The 18,466-nt window shown below is 47.0% G+C and overlaps 1 protein-coding gene across 1 annotated transcript in view; it reads left to right on the top strand.

Moving 5' to 3' along the window:
• Positions 1–18,466, top strand: part of USP37 (ubiquitin specific peptidase 37) — a gene marked incomplete in the record, with an annotated part of 1,580,672 nt that overhangs the window by 531,122 nt on the left and 1,031,084 nt on the right.

Here is an 18,466-nt window from a genome sequence, read left to right as displayed (position 1 = left end):
AACACTGAAGTCAGAAAGTTGACAGACATTTGATTTTCAGACTTCATATCCTTATGAAAAATCACTCTAATGCAAAATCTGTTTTATCAACTTTCAAAGTTTGTAAGTGCAATATTTGTAAATTGTCCCATTTTTTTTGGGCCTTTGTCCCATATTGGCCTTGTCAAGATTTCTTGGTCTATAGTGTTGAGAGTTATGCTGCCATCCCTTCCTACTGGAGCCAGTCCACTGCACTTGCACAAGTGTCCCCCTCAGCAGGGCAGCAAGCAGGTATCAGTGCAGATTTGCTTTATAGTTCTTTTACACCACACACACACACACACACTTGTTGTCCATGTTATTTATTCTTTTCCTTTGTTTTGTTTCTCTTACTTGTAATGCTACTTTTACTCATTTTTTCTCCTGCCTCCCATATCTACCCTAATTATTACTTCTAACAAATACTTTTTCTCACTCTTTCTTCTCTTCCCCTCCTCCTCTTTATCCACCATTTGAACTTTTCCACTCTGAAATTTGCTTTATGGCTAAATAATGAACGGTCACCCTTATAATGTTAGCACATTTCAATGCTGCATAATATTGTATTTAGTCTAACAATAGGTTGATAGGTAGTTACTAGGCTATTGGCCTAAGTAAGCCTAGCCAACAAGTTTCCCTGGCTTATGCCACCCAAGAAAGTTGTTTTCCTGTGCCACTATCGAGCAGAGCCAGAGAAGTGATTCCCAGGGTATATTTTCCTATCTCCCATCCACTCAAAGATTTTTCTTGAAAAGTGCTAATGAGGAACTTTGCTTGACATAGATGGGTAGCTTGTTTCAGAGTATGGGAAGCATCTGGGACAGGAATCTATCTCTCCAGCATGTCCTGTTTATTGTGGTGGCAAGTTTAGGTCCCTAGAGTGTGTAGCTCAGAGGGATTGGGATTTCTTTAGGTGTAGCATGTCCAACAGCTCTCTGTTTGACATAGCTTTATATGTTAGGCAGAAATCACCTCTGAGTAGGCGATGTGCTACGGAGTAAAGCTGGAATTTTTTTAGATGGTCAGTGTAGGGCATCTGTTTGATGCCAGTAATCCTCTTTGTGAGGTACTTCTGCGGCCTCTCCAGCTGCTGCAAATGTCTTGTGAGGTACATTCCAAAAGGGGCATTGTACTCTATAATGGGTCTAATGAGTGTCAAGTAAAGGGGAACAATGACCTCTTTTTTTTCCTGGATGAGAACCCTTTTGTGATGTGTGCCACGTAGAAGGACTTCTGACTACTGTAGCGATGTGATTATCAAAGGAGAGACTACTGTCCACCTGGGTCCCAAGGTCTCATCACACATTCAGTGTTAAGTAGACTACCACCTATTTGGTAGCTCGGTTCCACTTCATATCATCGAAATTTCATTTAATCGAAATTCAAATCATTGAGACCAAATCATCGAAAACTTGTATCATCGAATCTCAAATCATTGAAAACTATAAAGCAACTAGCAATAACATCCCAGACACTGTTTACTACGTTTATGCAGGGGAGCAAGTCCCCCTGCACCCCCCATGTGGGGGGCTCCACACCCACACCCCCGTGGGGGTGGGGGGGCTCCCACATGGTGCAGGGGGGCTTGCCCCCCTGCATAAACATAGTAAAAACTTTGTGGAATGTTATTTCTAGTTGCTTTATAGTTTTCAGTGATTTGAGATTCGATGATACGAGTTTTCGACTATTTGGTCTCTCTGATTTGAATTTCGATGATATGAAGTGGAACCGGTAGCTCACGGGTACAGAGTTTTTATCAAAGGGGATGACAATGCACTTTTCGGCATCGAACTTGAGGCCATGGCTTTAACACCAGGCATCAGTTTCAGTGACGCCCTTCTGTAGGATGTCCACATCATTAGGGCTCCTAGTTTGCAGTCATCTGCGAACTTCGTTAGCCAGAGGCCTTCTGTGTTAACTTGTACTTCAGAGAAGTAGATACCAAACAGGAGAGGTCCCAGGACTGAACCCTGTGGTACTCCACTTGTCACTGGTTTGATGTCAGATTTGGAGTCTGCAACGTTTACAGTTTGGGTTCTGTCAGTGAGTCAGTTGGCAACTCATCTTGTGACCTAGGGATTTATACCTAGTTTAGTGAGTTTAGCTATAATTCCAGAATGGTGGATGGTGTAAAAAGCCTTGGCGAGGTCAAGATAGGCTGTGTGAACCACCTTAGCCTCATATACTGCCTCAGAGAAGTCGATTAGGCTCAGGATGCATGATCTGCCTTTCACACACCCGAACTGGGTGGGGTCCAGAGTTTGGAGGTTACCAATGTCTTTGTTTATGAGCTCCATGATGATACGTTCCATGGCCTTGCAGACCAAGCTCATCAGGCTAATAGAACGATAGATGTTAAGTTGTCTATCTCGCCTTCATTCTTGCTGGATGGGTTCGGAGCCGACCTCGGCTCCGACTCGGCCACTCTAAAAGCTCGAGAGTTGGTTCCACCGGCTCGAGGCTCCCCTTATATCCCACAATGCTAGGCGAGAGTTACCTCAGATCTCGTTTGCCGCTACAGCTTCGAGGTTGGTTGCTTCTACCGGTTCCTGGTGAGTGTTAGCTTTTTATACTAAAAAGTTATTCTTTTTTCCCCTTTTAACCTTAATTCTTCACAAATTAGTGTAGGATATAGTTTTTTATCCCCGACCCTATTTTTCCCCGTTTTCTCTTTAAAAGAACCGCTGGTTCTTCCCTTGGACCTTTGGCCTTCCCTTCCTTAGGGTGTGTTTGTGTAGTTTCTTTAACTTTTTTGTGCTTAATTTCTAGTATTTTTACTAAAATTGTTAGTATTAATAATTTTTCTGACAGAGTATAACTGTGTGTTTGGTGTGTGTTAGTGTACACCTGTCAGTTAGGATACTGTCAAAGGAAGCAAAGGTCTCTGGATTCAAGAAGTGTGATGCGTGCTGTCAGAAAATGTCTCTGACAGACGCTCACACTTCTTGTGTCTACTCTCTGGGGCCTTTGCACCTGCAGGACTCCTGTGCTGTGTGCCATGGCTTCAGCCCCAGGGTCCTGCAGGAGAGAAAGAACAAGTTAATTTTGAGAGGCTTGTTAAAACCAGAGGATTCCCTGTCAGTTTCAACAGGGAAGCCCTCTAAGGCATCGAGGTCTTCGGCTCCGGCTTCTGAGCCGAGACCTCAGGTTGTTCAACCTTTGCCTTTATCGGCTCCGGCTGGAGCCGATAAGACTCAGTCCACAGTTTCTGTGGCTTCCTTGGCTCCGGCCGGAGCCGAGGTTATCGAGGTACCTGTGTCGGCTCCGACAAGATCTTCGGAGCCGACAACCAGAAAGAGGTCTAGGTCACCTTCTCTTGGCTCCGTTCATTCGGCTCCAGGATCTCCCCTGCTGTCTGAACGGAGCCAAAGGTCTCATTCCTCTAGGTCATCGAGGCTTTCCGATCATGACCTTCAGAGGGTGGTGAGTCGACTACTTAAGTCCGAGGCACTTGCCCAGATGCTTCAGAGCCCGACTCATCAGTCGGTGCCTGCCCCGTCCATCAACTCTTTCCTCCTTCGACTCTTTTGAGTTCGAGCCGGGTCGTGTCGGAACCGAGACTGTGGTCACCGGAGCCGAGACAATTGTCTTCGGCTCCGTCGCGCTCCATTTTCTTCCGTGGAGGAATCTCGGCGCCGGACTTCCCTCGTCTGCTCGAGGGGTGAGTGGCATCGGACCCTTGTCCGACCCCTCTCCCTCTCGGTGCTTGGCGCTGGTGAGTTCGGCTCCGACATCGCCTCGAGCCATCACTGTCGGTGCCGAGGGGGTCCTTAGCTCCTCGGAGCGGGACCTCTGGCTCTGCCTGACAGGGGGCTTCGAGGTCATGCGGAGTGTGTTAGAGCCTGGCTCTACTCCACAGTCGGCTCCGTCAGCCCCTCCCTCTATGCTGCCTCAGGGTAAGTCGACTCACTCCCTCATCCCGGACCGCAGAGAGCCAGCTCCTCAGGAGCCCCTTTGGGATTTCATCCTCTTCCGAGGCCTCTCCTGATTTGGCAGAAGAGCCCCTCGGAAGAGGAAGTGCAAGAGGAAGCACATTGACTCACCTGAGTCTATCACGCCGGACACAGATCTGGATGATTCTGAGGGTTCCCCGTTCCCCTTCTGAAGATGTCTCATTTGCAGACATTCTGGAGATCCTTAAACAGAGGGAAATTGGCCAGCCCTCAACCCTTCAGAGGACGAATCTGTGTATCTTGAGGCGTTTGGCTCTCGCCCTTCCACCTCCTGGGTGTCCCCCCTTGACCCCCTCATGCAGGTGGTTGCTAAAAGGCATGGACGGCTCCTGATTCAGTGGACCCCACTCCCAGGAGACCCTCCAAATTCATCACAGCTCCATCAGACAAGCAATTTTTATCAAAAGGAGTTTCTGTGGATGCTATGGTGGTAGCTGCCGCCACAAAGAAGGAACTGGCTGATCCTTCAGTGCCTGTCCATCCACCTAACAAGGAATCTAGGTCCATGGATAGGTACGGAAGCGGATGTTCTCCTCAGCGACTTTTACCATGCGTTCGCTGAATTACCTGTGCCATTTCACTCGTCTTCAAAGGGACTTGGTCAAGGAAGCGAGTGAGATGTTGAAGGACCCTACAGCTGCGGGGTTCCAAGAAAAAATGAACACGCAGCTGGCTATCCTTAATTCCATTTCCAAGTCCTCCATGCGCCTCTCTTATGCGGCCGATGGAGCGAGCAGAGCCGCAGGAACAGGGGTAGCCTTACGTAGTCACGCCTGGATGCGGCTATGCAACTTTGCAGAACCTTTCAAGACGTCTTTCACGAACTCCCCTTTTGATGGATCATCTCTTTTTGGTCCTCAAGTGAAAGAAACCCTGACTAGGTGCGAGACTGATGGCAAGACCCTTTCTGCCGTCGGAGTCCGTTTTTCGACTCCTTCTAGGCCCTACCCCAAAGGCCAGAAGGGTGGAAAGATGTGGTTCCGTAAACAATCTCAAGGGACTTCGCCTGACGCACAGAGTCGTTTTCCTACCAGAGGCAGAGGTGGGAATAACAATGGTAGACGTCGCCCTAGGGGCAGGGGGGGTCTGCAGAACCAGGGCAATCGGGAAGCCTTTCCTGACAAGCCCTTTCAGCATCCCTGAGGTGTTGCCCGACTGCCCATCTTTGGAGGCAGTCGGGGGAAGATTGTCACTGTACCCAGACGCCTGGCTATCCTTGACACAAGACAAATGGGTACAGTCCATCATTTCCGAAGGTTATTCCATCCCCTTCTTCGCTTTCCAAATCAGTCAAAAATCCCTTCCAGATGTTCCACCGCTCAAAGGGATATAGCAGCTTTGGAAATTTCAAAACTGCTTGCAAAAAGAGCTATTCAGCCAGTGCCAGCAGACCAACTAGGATCCGGAATCTACTCAAGGTTCTTTTAGTTCCAAAGAAAACAGGGACTGGAGACCAATTTTGGATCTCCGTATCTTGAACAGATCGGTCAAGAAAACAAGATTTCGGATGGTCACGCTGCAATCCATTCTTCCCCTATTGGGAAAAGGAAACTGGATGTGCTCTATAGACCTTCAGGACGCGTACTATCACATAAAATGAACAGACGCTCCAGAAGATTCCTCCGCTTCAGGCTGGGAACCAGTCATTTTAATTCAGGGCCCTGCCCTTTGGTCTCACCACTGCCCCCCGGGTGTTTACCAAATGCATGGCAGTGGTAGCTTCTCACCTGAGACGACAAGGATTCCAGGTGTTTCCATATTTGGACGACTGGCTCCTCACAGCTCCCACCAAGCATCTCCTTCTGATGGCCAGAGATTACACTTTTCGCGTCTGTCAAAAACTGGGTATCTCAATAAATTGCGAAAAGTCTGTTTTGTCGCCTTGTCGTACTATTACCTACATAGGCGCAAATTTAGATACTGTAAACATGTCTGCAACTCTAACGAACCAAAGGATATCAGACATTCAAAAATTGGTGTCACTTCTTCTCAACAACAACAGAGCCAAAGCCAGGTTAGTTCTAAAGGTGTTGGGAATCATGGCAGCGGCCATACCTCTCCTCCCATTGGCCAGATACCACATGCGGATCCTTCAGTGGATGCTCTTTTCTCAATGGTCATACCAGGAACTTCCAATGTCTCACACCATTATGATCACGCAAGCGTGCAAAAAGCATCTCATGTGGTGGATGTCTTCCCCCCAGCTCCTGTTGGGGAGACCGTTTGTTCCACCTCCTCCGGTTGCTACTCTGACAACGGATACCTCCCTGATCGGGTGGGGGGGGCATTATCAGGGCAGGACAGTCCAGGGCACATGGCAACCAAACGAATGCCACTTGCACATAAATGTTCTGGAGATGAGAGCAGTGCTTTTAGCGTTGCAAGCCCTTCAAGACTCTCTTCCCTTGGGAACGATTGCAATCCAGACAGACAATATGTCTGTAGTGTGGTACATCAACAAACAAGGCGGAACCAGATCATACCCCTGTGTCGAGAAGCACTCAGACTGTGGCAATGGGCGATTTCTTCTCAGCGTTTCTGATAGCAACGCACATCCCGGGAAGTCCAATCACATTGCGGACAAGTTGAGCAGAGCTATTCTCATGCCTCACGAGTGGTCTCTGAAAGACTCTGTAGTGAGAGAGATATTTCTCAAGTGGGGTCAGCCTTGCTGCGATCTTTTGCTACTCCCCAAAACAGCAAGTGCAGAGAATACTTCACTCTATTCCCTTTACCAGGCCAACCCAGCAGGGACGCGCTTAGTCCAAGTTTGGCCCGGGGACTTCTGTATGCATTTCCTCCTTTCCCACTGATCTCTCAAGTAATACAGAAAGCTATCGCTCAGAAGGCCTCATTGATCCTCATTGCTCCTTACTGGCCTCGACAAGTGTGGTTCCCCTTTCTACATCGATTTCTTTTGAGCGACCGTGGAATCTGGACCTAGTTCCAGATCTTTTGATCCATCAGTCGGGTCAGTTTCATCGCTCCCTCCCTCTCTGAACCTCACTGCTTGGTTCCTCCACTTCCAACCGTAGCCAGGCTTCCTCAATTATCTCACTCTGTTAGAGATATTTTGATAGCTTCCCATAAATCTTCCACTCGAAAGATTTATTTGAGTAAGTGGAAACGCTTCTCATATTGGGCACAAGGAAAGGACATAGATCCTTTCACCGCATCCATCCAACTAGTCCTTGATTTTCTTGCTGAACTCTTCCATGCAGGTTCATCTCCATCTACTCTTAAGGTTCAATTGGCAGCTATTTCTAATTTCCATGTGGGTATTTCTGAATCTGCCCTAATGTCCCACAAACTCTGCAAAGCCTTTTTGAAAGGAGTTTTTCTTCTCAGACCTCCTGTAAGAAATCCTCCTTCTCCTTGGGACCTAAATTTAGTTCTTGCTTCTTTGATTCTTTCCCCTTTCGAACCTGCAGCTTCATGTTCCTTAAAGTTATTATCATGGAAAACTCTCTTTCTGGTGGCTATCACATCAGCTAGAAGAATTTCAGAACTTCAAGCACTCAGTTGTCGTCTCCTTACCTTGTGTTCCATAAGGACAGAGTTTCCTTACGAACTAACCCGTCCTTTTGCCTAAGGTGGTTTCAACATCAAATCTAAACCAATGCATTGACCTCCCTGTCTTTTTCCCGGAGTATTCAAATAGGTCTGAACAAAAATTACACTACCTGGATGTTCATCGTCAATTAAGGTACTACTTGGACAGGACGAAACTATTCAGAAAATCTGATCAGCTGTTTGTCTCCTATGCGAAAGCAGAAAGGGACTTCCAGTTTCAAAGGTATCTTTATCCAGATGGCTAACATCTCTGATTACCCTTGTTTATGAGATTAGACACCAAAACTGCCTAATAAACCTAAAGCCCATTCCACCAGAGCTTTGGCTACTTCTCTAGCCTTCCAAGACAGACTGCCTATTGACACCATTTGTGCAGCGGCTACTTGGGCTACTCCTCACACTTTTATTTCCCATTATAAGTTGGATTTAGCTTCTAGGCATAGAGCTAATTTTGGTTCCACTGTTCTCAGGAGTCTGTTCCGTTAGGCCACCCGGGACAAGGTGCTAGGGACGCGGTCCCATCCAGCAAGAATGAAGGCGAGATAGACAACTTAACATATAGAAGTTATGTTCTTACCATAACGTTCCATGTTAGTTGTCTTCTTCTCGCCTTCTTCTTGCGTCCCACCCTCCTTCCCCCTGGCCTGGACAGACCTAGAGGAGTTGTGATCGTGACCTCTCTTTCTACCACCTCTTTCTTAGTCATATGCTATTATGCATATTTTTCTTGTTTCAGGATATAGGTCACCCCTTTTCTTCCTGCTGTTAGAGGTGGATTCTGTTTCACAGTTATACTGTTTTTGATATAAGCTGGGTTAGCTTACAAACGAGATCTGAGGTAACTCTCGCCTAGCATTGTGGGATATAAGGGGAGCCTCGAGCCGGTGGAACCAACTCTCGAGCTTTTAGAGTGGCCGAGTCGGAGCCGAGGTCGGCTCCGAACCCATCCAGTAAGAAGAAGGCGAGAAGAAGACAACTAACATGGAACGTTATGGTAAGAACATAACTTCTATTTCCCGGGATCAGTGGTGGCTCCCTCCTTTGTTGGATAACTGCTGCTATGCACCATTCAGTGGGCACAAAGCCTGATGTGAGGCTGATTGAACATGGTGCTTAGGTGGGGAGCCAGTTCGTTCTGAAGTTCATGTAAAATGCAGCTTGTGATGTTGTCCAGTCCCATGGAAGCTGTGTTTTTGGCTTTAGAGAGTGCAGCTTTTACCTGTGTAGTTGTGATTACAGGGACTCTGCATTCTTTCTGTATAGATATGGGCCCTTTAGGGTGTGAGAGGGTGGTAAAGATAGCACTGAACTTATCTGCCAGAATGTTGGCAATATCAGTTGGTTCTGTAATTTTCATGCCGTTGTGCTGTAACTCTGAGCAGATCCGGGTGTTGCCATTGAGATTCTTGACATAGCTATAGAATGCTTTGTGGTTGTCTTTAGAATTAGTGGCGATTTTATTTTCATAGCTAGCTTTGGAGGCTCTTATAAGGGATCTCAGCGGCTTACTGAGGCTGATCAGGGAGCTCCACCACTCATGGGATTTTACTCTTTTGCAACAGTTTCTTCCTTCTGTTGTACAGTTTGTTTATGGCAGGGCATCACCAGATTGGCTTCCTTATTTTTGAGGATAGCTTCTTGCTTCTCTTTGGGATAGCACGATCCATGCACTCATGTAAGTGCTTATAGAGTGCATTTGTGTAGGATTCAGCAGTTCTAACTGTATTGTCCATCTTCATGGGTGTCCTGAAGTTCGCCACTTCTGTCTTAAGAAGCATGAAGTTGGCTATGGAGAAATTTTTTACCGTGGTTCCCTTAATGGGGGTGGGGGCGGGATGTGGATATCTAGGGTGATTAGCTTATGGTTGGATCTGACCAACAAGGAGTTGACTTCGGGTGTGGAACACCAGTCATTTGTGTTGGTAATGACTAGGTCTAGGATATTGTTGCCCTTGGTGGGGGTGTGGATAAGTTGATCCAGGGTACTGGAGTTTATGAATTCCAGAAAGCATTGAGCGAAAGAGTTGGTACATGAGTAGTTTTCCCAGTTAATGGTAGGGTAGTTGAATTCGCCCATTATCAGGGTGTTTGAACCCTAATATTTTCCAGTATGGGTGGCGCAGTGGTGCAGTGGTTAATGCTGTTGCCTCACAGCAAGAGATTCTCCGGTTCGATTCTCGGCTGGGGTGCCTTCTGTGTGGAATTTGCATGTTCTCCCTGCGTTCGTGTGGGTTTCCTCCCACATTCTAAAGACATGCTTCTGGAGCATTTCTCCCTGGGCCTCCGCTGAAAACAGGATCTGTGGAACCTAGTCGGACTTTCCCGGTCAACAAATGTTAAATAAAAAAAATAAATAAAATATCAAGAAAAGAGGAGTGGGAATGCTGGGGCATGATGGGGGATCTGTAGCAAGCTACAATTTGGATTGCAGTTTTGCCCAGAGTTAGTTGCACTTGGATAACCTTGGATGCATTATGCTGAGCAACTAGCCTGGAGGTGTGGATATCCTTAATGAATATGGGCACACCTCCGCCTTTGATGTTCCGGTCCAGGTTACATGGCCGAAAAGTGTGGTATGAGTTATAGCCTGGTAGTGCAGGGGTTCTCTTTGGAGCCTTGAACCAGGTCTCGGTCGTTGCACATGTATCAATGATGTTCATCGTGCATACACCTGCAGTCATAACAGATGGGTTCTCCTGCCGTCAGGCGGGTCCTCGGTCGGCCGAATTCCAAAGTCTAGGTCCGGCGTCGGTTGTCATCGCTTCTTCCCTGACGTCAGTGCGACAGGGGTATAAAAGAACCAGCCAACGCCATTTTCTTCAGTCTTTCTTGCTGCGCGGTGCCCGAAGCAGAAGCAGTTCACAAGTGCCAGTCGGCCAGCTCCTGAAATTACGAAAATTTTGCAACCGTAGTCTTCTTGAAAGCTAAGTACCCCGTTGGGGAAACTTTTCTTGCCTCAGACCGATGTCAGACAAAGTTAATAATTGTATTTCATGTGGGAAGCAAATACCGCATAAGGATTTTCATTCCCTCTGCATTCCTTGCTTAGGCCCAGACCACGACGTCTCGGTCTGTCGTTTTTGTGCTACATTCAACAAACACACCATTAAGCGTTGGCGGAGTTCGCCCAGTACTGTTTTGGCAAAAAATTTAACTATATTATGTCGTTGGATACTCCGCCTCCAGTTTTGTCTAAAAAACGCAAAGATAAGGACCGACACACGAGGTCTGCGGCCTGTACCGACACCATGCCAAAGCTGTGACTACAGGTGGTCCGGTTCTCAGTGAGGCGCCTACGCTGCCCCTGCCTACCGACGACACTTCATTGGCGGTGTCTTCTGTGCCAGAGGTCGCATGCTCCTCGGCCCACACCCCGACTACAGATACCGAAGCCACTCTTGGTGGTGAATCTCAAACTGTAGACAGGTCTGCCTCCTCTCAAGGTGTCTTCAGACCTACCTCCTCTTTTTTCCATCAAGACTTTCACTAAGTCTAAAGCAGCCATGCATTCTAAGAGACAAGCTACACAGGGCCCTTCTCCAGGCCCCATGCCTAAAAAACAGATGCTTAAAATGGTTGAGGATTTAATTACTCTTATCAGGGGTTCTCAAACCCCCCCCCCCCCAGACAAAGGGCCCAGAGTGGAGGAAGAATCCCCCTCCTCTGACCAGACCTCCATTATTTCAGAGCACTCTGATGAACAGGAACATTCTTACTCCCCTTTTGAAGATTCTGATGCAGAGGAGTCCATTCCCTCTGTCCCCCCCCCCCCCAGAGGAATACTCATTTGGGGAAACCTTGCATACCTTAAGGGAACACTTCCACTGGGAAGGCGAAGAGTAGTCAGATTCCAAGAAAAAGCTTAGGGATTTTCTCTTGCTACCTCAGCACAGGCCTCTGGCTATACCTCCTGTCTTAGACATACTAGATGATGTGTACTCGGAGGCCTGCCTTAACCTGGATTCTTTACCTCCAGCCCCAGTCAAGCCTGACAGGTACTACCGGGTTCCTGACTCGCACCAATTTTTATACAAAAGCCATGCGGCTGAAAACTATCTCACAGGGCCCCAAGGGAATTAAGGCCTCCACTGCTAAAAATCCATTACATTCTGAGAGAGATTCCAGATCCTTAGAAAGGTGGGGAAAAAAGGTATACACCTCGGCCACCTTAACCATGAGGGCATTAAACTGCCAGTTCCATATGCTAAAGTACCAACAGTTTCTGTTATCACAGTTGAGAAGTAAAATGTCACAACCTGAACAACCAGACTTGAAGGAGTTGCAGGATTTGATGCATAGTGCAGAACAAGTGTGTAAACATACCTTGCAATGTGGTTTTGATGCTCTAGAGGCCTCATGTAGAGCTGCTGTTACAGGATCAGTCATACGTAGATATGCCTGGCTCAAGGAGCAAACCTTACCAGATCATGTCAAAGCTAAATTACTAGATGCCCCCTTTACAAAAGGATGTATTGCTGAGGAGGTATTAAAGAAAATGGAGGAAAAGGCTAAATGAATGCAAACAGTGAAAGATTTTCTACAGGTACAACCTCCACGTTTCAGTAGAAACTGGCCTTCCAAAAATTGTTCCTTTCCAGCCACGGACAGACCCCAAAGAGGTAGATACAGGCGCCCGTGGGGCAGAGGGCAATCTCAAGGATTGTTTAGAGGCAGACAATGGCAAGCTCCTGCACAAAGAGGTGGTGAGGATAGTTCGCAGCCATTCAGAAAGCATGCCCAATGACTTTCCCCTTTGCATGCCAAGCAAGGCTCAAATGGCAGCACCCTTAGGTGGAAAACTGCCATTATTTTCAAAAAATTGGCATATTGTCTCAAAAGACAAATGGATCCTGGACATTATAAACAGAGGCTACAGATTCCATTTTCACACCCTTCCAAAAATGAGAGGCATGCCAAACCTGCCACACAATCAAAGGGCAGAGGCACAAAGACAAATTTCAGATCTCATGGACATGAAAGCTATTCAAGAGGTACCTACTCACAAACAAGGTCAAGGTTTTTATTCCAGACTATTCCTGGTACCAACGAAGGGAAAAGATTGGAGACCTATTTTGGACCTATCCATCCTAAACACATTTTTACTCGTACCAAAATTCAAGATGCTCACATTACAGCAGCTTCTTCCCATGCTGGGCAGGGAGTCTTGGCTGGTAACATTGGACCTCAAGGAGGCATACCTGCATGTCCCAGTCAGACAGAATTGTAGAAGATACCTCAGATTTCTTGCAGGTTCAACCCATTATCAATTCTCTGCATTGCCCTTTGGCTTATCTACTGCGCCCAGAGCATTCACGAAATGCCTGGCATCAGTAATTGCTTACTGCAGACTTCAAGGGATACAAATATACCCATATTTGGACGACTGCCTGATCCAAGCGGACAGCAAGCACATACTTCTGAAACATCTGGCTTTTGTAATAATGTTGTTAAATTCTCTGGGATACACAGTCAGCAAAACGAAATCAAGGCTAATACCCTCTCAGAAAATTTTTCCTGGGTGCCAACTTGGACACAAACACCCAGATGGCCTACCTCACGCCAGAGAAGCAGGGGCAACTAACTCAATACTTCAGAACACTAGCAAATTTCACCAGGCTGACTGCAAGGAAAATCCTGCAGGCTCTGGGATTCATGGCATCTTGCATCCTACTTAATCCCACGTGCAAAGCTGCATATGAGGAAACTTCAATGGTACCTGAAAATCCTATGGTCTCAACACAGCCACAGTTTGGAAACAATAATACCATGTCTTCAAAAGGAATTTCTGTAGTGGGCTCAAGCATGCCAAACAAACACAGGTCTCCCATTCTGCAAGCCTCAAGCAAATCAAGTCATCACAACAGACGCCTCGGACTATGCCTGGGGGGGGGGGGGGGGGGCGCACATGACAGATCGGTGCATTCAGGGCAAATGGTCCCAAAAAGAAAAGCACCTTCACATCAATCAAAAGGAAATGCTAGCAGTAATAAATGCTATTATAGCTTTCAAAGGCCTCCTGCATCCAGGTCAACTATTGATAAGGACAGACAACAGCACAGTAATGTGGTACATAAACAAACAGGGAGGAACCCATTCATACCCCCTATGCAGGCTGGCCATGTCACTTTGGAACATACAAACAGGGAGGAACCCATTCATACCCCCTATGCAGGCTGGCCATGTCACTTTGGAACATGGCTCTGGAATTACAAATCGAACTTCAAGCACAGTACTTGCCAGGCAAGGAAAACACGCTGGCAGACAACCTAAGCAGAAATATGACAGATCCACACGAATGGAAGTTGCATCCTCAAGTTTTTACAGAGGTAATTCATGGGGAAGGCCAGACATAGATCTCTTTGCCTCCCACAAAAATCACCAATTGACAAAATTCTGCTCTAGGACTTTTCATCCAAAGGCCTGGAGAGTGGACGCTCTCTTTCATTTGGACATCAATGACAGTTTATGCCTTCCCACCTCTTCCTCTGCTGCCCAAAGTTCTATTAAAAACCAGAGCAGACAGACCAAAGATGATTCTCATTGCTCCAGACTGGCCAAGACAGCACTGGTACCCACTCCTGAGGCGCCTGACGCATTCCCCTCCATGGACCCTGCCTCTAATGCCTCTTCTTCTGACTCAGTACAGCTTCAAAACTCTTCACAGTCAGCTAAAAATACTCAATCTAGCCGCATGGAAGATTCCATAACATCACAACAGATCCTACTCTCCAAGGAGGCGCAGGATGTCATTTTGGAGGCCAGAAGGCTGTCTACTAGAAAAGCTTACTCCGCAAAATGGAAACGGTGTTGTCTGGAATGAGAAAAAGGGCCAGGATCCTGGAAAACTGAATTTACCTCAAATATTACAGTATCTAGCTGAGCTGCTAAGCAGTGGACTTTCTTTCTCCTCCATCAAAATCCATGTCTCAGCCATTTCTGCAGAATACAACACTGATCCACCCTTATTCTCTCACCCCCTCTTAAGATAGTTCCTCAGAGGGGCTAAGAATCTAAACCCCCCAAGGAAACAACCAATACCTGCTTGGAATCTCAATTTCATTCTAGAAAAACTGACCTTGCCTCCTTTTGAGCCAGCTGCCTCATCAGATTTGCAATATTTGTCCTGGAAAACAGCTTTCCTTCTGGCTATTACCTCAGCTCGTAGGGTATCGGAACTTACAAGCTCTCATGGCTGTGCAGCCTTTTATCATCTTCCATCAGGACAGAGTTTCCTTACGAACCAACCCGTCCTTTATGCCAAAAGTGGTATCCAGGGTAGCTTTGAATCAGGCTATACCCTTACCTACCTTTTATCCTAATCCTAAAAACAAAGGGGAGAGATTACTACATTCCTTGGACATCCACAGACAAATGCGTTATTTGGATAGAACAAAGCCTTTCAGGAAATCAGATCAGCTCTTTGTGTCCTATGCTATAGGAGCTCAAGGAAAGCCAATTTCCAAACAGACTATCTCAAAATGGATAGCCCACTGCATACGCTTTTGCTATTCTTTTCATGGCAAAACTTGTACCTACAGGCATCAGATCTCACTCCACAAGGGCCACGGCTACCTCTGCAGTTTTTCTCAGAGGAGTTCCTACCAAAGATATTTTGGAAGCAGCCACTTGGAGTTCTGTGCATACCTTCTCTAAGCACTGCCACCTTCCATTATACTCCAAATCTAGAGCGGGCTTTGCCCCACTGCAGTCTTGCAGGGCATTCTGGCTCCTCCTAGTTCCACCTAGTGCCTACCACCCCTATCTTAGCTTTGGGATTCTACCCATCTGTTATGACTGCAGCTGTATGCACGATGAACATAGTACAGTTTTGTACCTACCATAAATGTAGATGTTAGAGTGCTCATACAGCTGCAGTCCAGGTTTCCCTCCCTTCTTCCCCTCTTGGGACAGGCCTATTGGCTAACACCTCCTCATGCTACCTGATTGGGGTATTCATTCTTGATGTATTTGCTTGCACTACTATATTTTGATTATATTGCATTGCTTTATCACACAAATTTATGTATTGCCTTCCTTCTGGGGGCACCTGACATCTGGGGCAAGAAAAACTGAAGAAAATAGCGTCTGCTGGTTATTTTATACCCCTGGCGCTCTAACATCAGGGAAGAAGCGACGACAACCGACGCCGGACCTAGACTTTGGAATTTGGCCGACCGAGGACCCGCCTGACTGCAGGAGAACCCATCTGTTATGACTGCAGCTGTATTAGCACTCGAACATCTTCATTTATGGTAGGTACAAAACTGTACTTTCTTTTTGGTACCAAAAAAGACAGGACTGGAGACCCATTTTGGATCTCAGCAGACTAAACAAGTCTGTTCAAAGAACGAAGTTCCGGATGGTCACGCTTCAGTCCATTCTACCCTTTTTGGGTCCGGACAATTGGATGTGCTCCATAGATCTTCAGGATGCGTACTACCACATCAAAATGGACAGGCATTCCTGAAGGTTTCTCCACTTCCGGCTGGGAGCCAGTCATTACCAGTTCAGAGCCCTGCCCTTTGGTCCCACCACAGCCCCCAGGGTGTTCACCAAATGCATGGCAGTGGTTACCGCTCACCTGAGATGGCAAGGATTCCAAGTGTTTCCATATCTAGACAACTGGCTCCTTACTGCTACCACCAGGCATCAATTGCTGAGAGCCAGGGATTATACCATCCAAACATGCTCCAACCTAGGTATCTCAATAAATTTCGAAAAGTCTGCATTGTCGCCTTGTCAGTATTTAACCTTTATAGGCGCAAGATTAAATACGAAAGATCTGTCTGCAAGACTTCCAATAGACAGAGTGGCAGACATTCGCCTTCACGTACAGGTATTATTAGGATGCAGAAAGATTCAGGCCAGATTTGTCCTAAAAACCTTGGGTCTCATGGCAGCAGCGATCATATTAGTTCCCCTGGCTCGGTTTCACATGAGGATTCTCCAGTGGATGCTTTTCACCCAATGGTCCTTTCAACAACTCCCCTTATCTCACAAGTTATTAATCACACAGTCGTGCAAAGACCACTTAGCTTGGTGGATGGTCTCCTCATCAGTACCCCAGGGCAGACCGTTTGTCCTTCCTCCTCCAGTTGCCACGGTGACCACGAATGCCTCCCTGATCGGGTGGGGGGGGGCATTTTCAGGGCGGGACTGTCCAGGGCACCTGGCAACCCCACGAGTACCACTTGAACATAAATGTCTTGGAGATGAGGGTGGTGCTTTTAGCGTTGCAAGCTCTTCAGAACTCTCTATCCACTGGGACCATTGCAATTCAGACAGACTATGTCTGTTGTATGGTACATCAACAAGCAGGGCGGAACCAAGTCATATCCCTTATGTCGAGAAGCACTCAGACTGTGGCAGTGGGTTATCTCCTCTCAACGGTTTGACAGCAACGCACATCCCTGGGAAGTCCAACATCGTAGCGGACAGGCTAAGCAGAGCTATTCTCATGCCTCACGAGTGGTCTCTCAATCGGACAGTAGCAGACAAAATCTTCTGCAAATGGGGTCAGCCTTGCTGCGACCTTTTCGCAACTCCTCTGAACAGCAAGTGCGACAAATCCTTCGCTCTTCCTTCTTCCCGGACACTCCCCCAGAGACGCTCTAGTTCACGATTGGCCCCAGGGACTTCTGTATGCATTTCTACCCTTTCCCCTAATTCCCAAACTAATTCAGAAAGCTACCGTGCTGGGTTGCAGGATGATCCTCATTGGCCCCTACTGGCCTCGACAAATCTGGTTACCGTTCCTGCATCGTCACCTTCTAGAGCAGCCTTGGAATCTGGACCCAGTTCCGGACCTCCTGATCCATCAGTCGGGCAAGCTGCAACAATCTCTTCAGTCTCTCAACCTCACTGCTTGGTTGCTCCACTTCCAATCTTAGCCAGTTATCCCAGTATTTCCAGTTCAGTGCGTGAGATTATCCTTTCTTCACACAAACCTACAACCAGGAAGACTTATGCTAGTAAGTGGAAATGTTTCTCTTTCTGGGCAGAGGCTAGAATTGTAGATCCTTTCACGGCCCCTGTCCATAGCGTTCTAGACTTTTTAGCAGAACTTTTTCAAGCGGGCTCCTCTTCTGCCACCATTAGAGTACAATTAGCGGCAATCTCTAATTTCCATACGGGCCTTTCAGAAACCAGCATCATGTCCCATAAGCTTTGCAAAGCCTTTCTTAAAGGAGCAATCTTGCTGAGGCCTCAAGTGAGAGATCCTCCGCCTCCGTGGGACTTGAAATTGATCCTAGCTTCCTTAATACTGCCTCCTTTTGAACCGGCAGCTTCCTGTTCCTTGAAATTGCTTTCTTGGAAAACCCTCTTTTTGGTGGCCATTACTTTAGCGAGGAGAGTTTCTGAACTTCAAGCCCTATGTGTTCGTCCTCCTTACCTAATTTTCCATAAGGATAGGGTTTCACTCAGGACTAATCCTTTGTTCCTTCCTAAGGTCCCCTCCGAAAATAATTTGAATCAATCCATTGATCTGCCAGTTTTTTCCCAAATTATTCCAACAAGGCTGAACACAAATTACACCAGTTGGACGTTCATAGGCAGTTACATTTCTATTTGCATAGGACTGAACAAATAAGGAAATCAGACCAACTCTTCTCGTCCTATGCGGAGGGTAAGCAGGGTCGACCAGTGTCTAAAGTAACCTTATCCAGGTGGTTGTCCTCTATTACCCTTGTTTATCAGCTGAGAAATAAAGAACTCCCTGCTAAACCTAAAGGCCACTCTACTAGGACTTTTAGCTACGTCGGTAGCCTTTCAAGCAAGACTACCAATGGCAGCCATTTGTGTGGCGGCCACATTGGCCACCCCTCATACCTTCATTTCACATTATAAATTGGATATGGCCTCTAGGAGTAGAGCTGATTTTGGTTCCACTGTGCTCAAGAGTCTGTTCCGATGAGCCGCCC

Source organism: Protopterus annectens, chromosome 6.part0, assembly GCF_019279795.1.
Source record: "Protopterus annectens isolate FY-2018-M chromosome 6.part0, PAN1.0, whole genome shotgun sequence".
Taxonomy (NCBI): domain Eukaryota; kingdom Metazoa; phylum Chordata; order Ceratodontiformes; family Protopteridae; genus Protopterus; species Protopterus annectens.
This window is presented reverse-complemented; position numbering and strand designations above follow the sequence as displayed.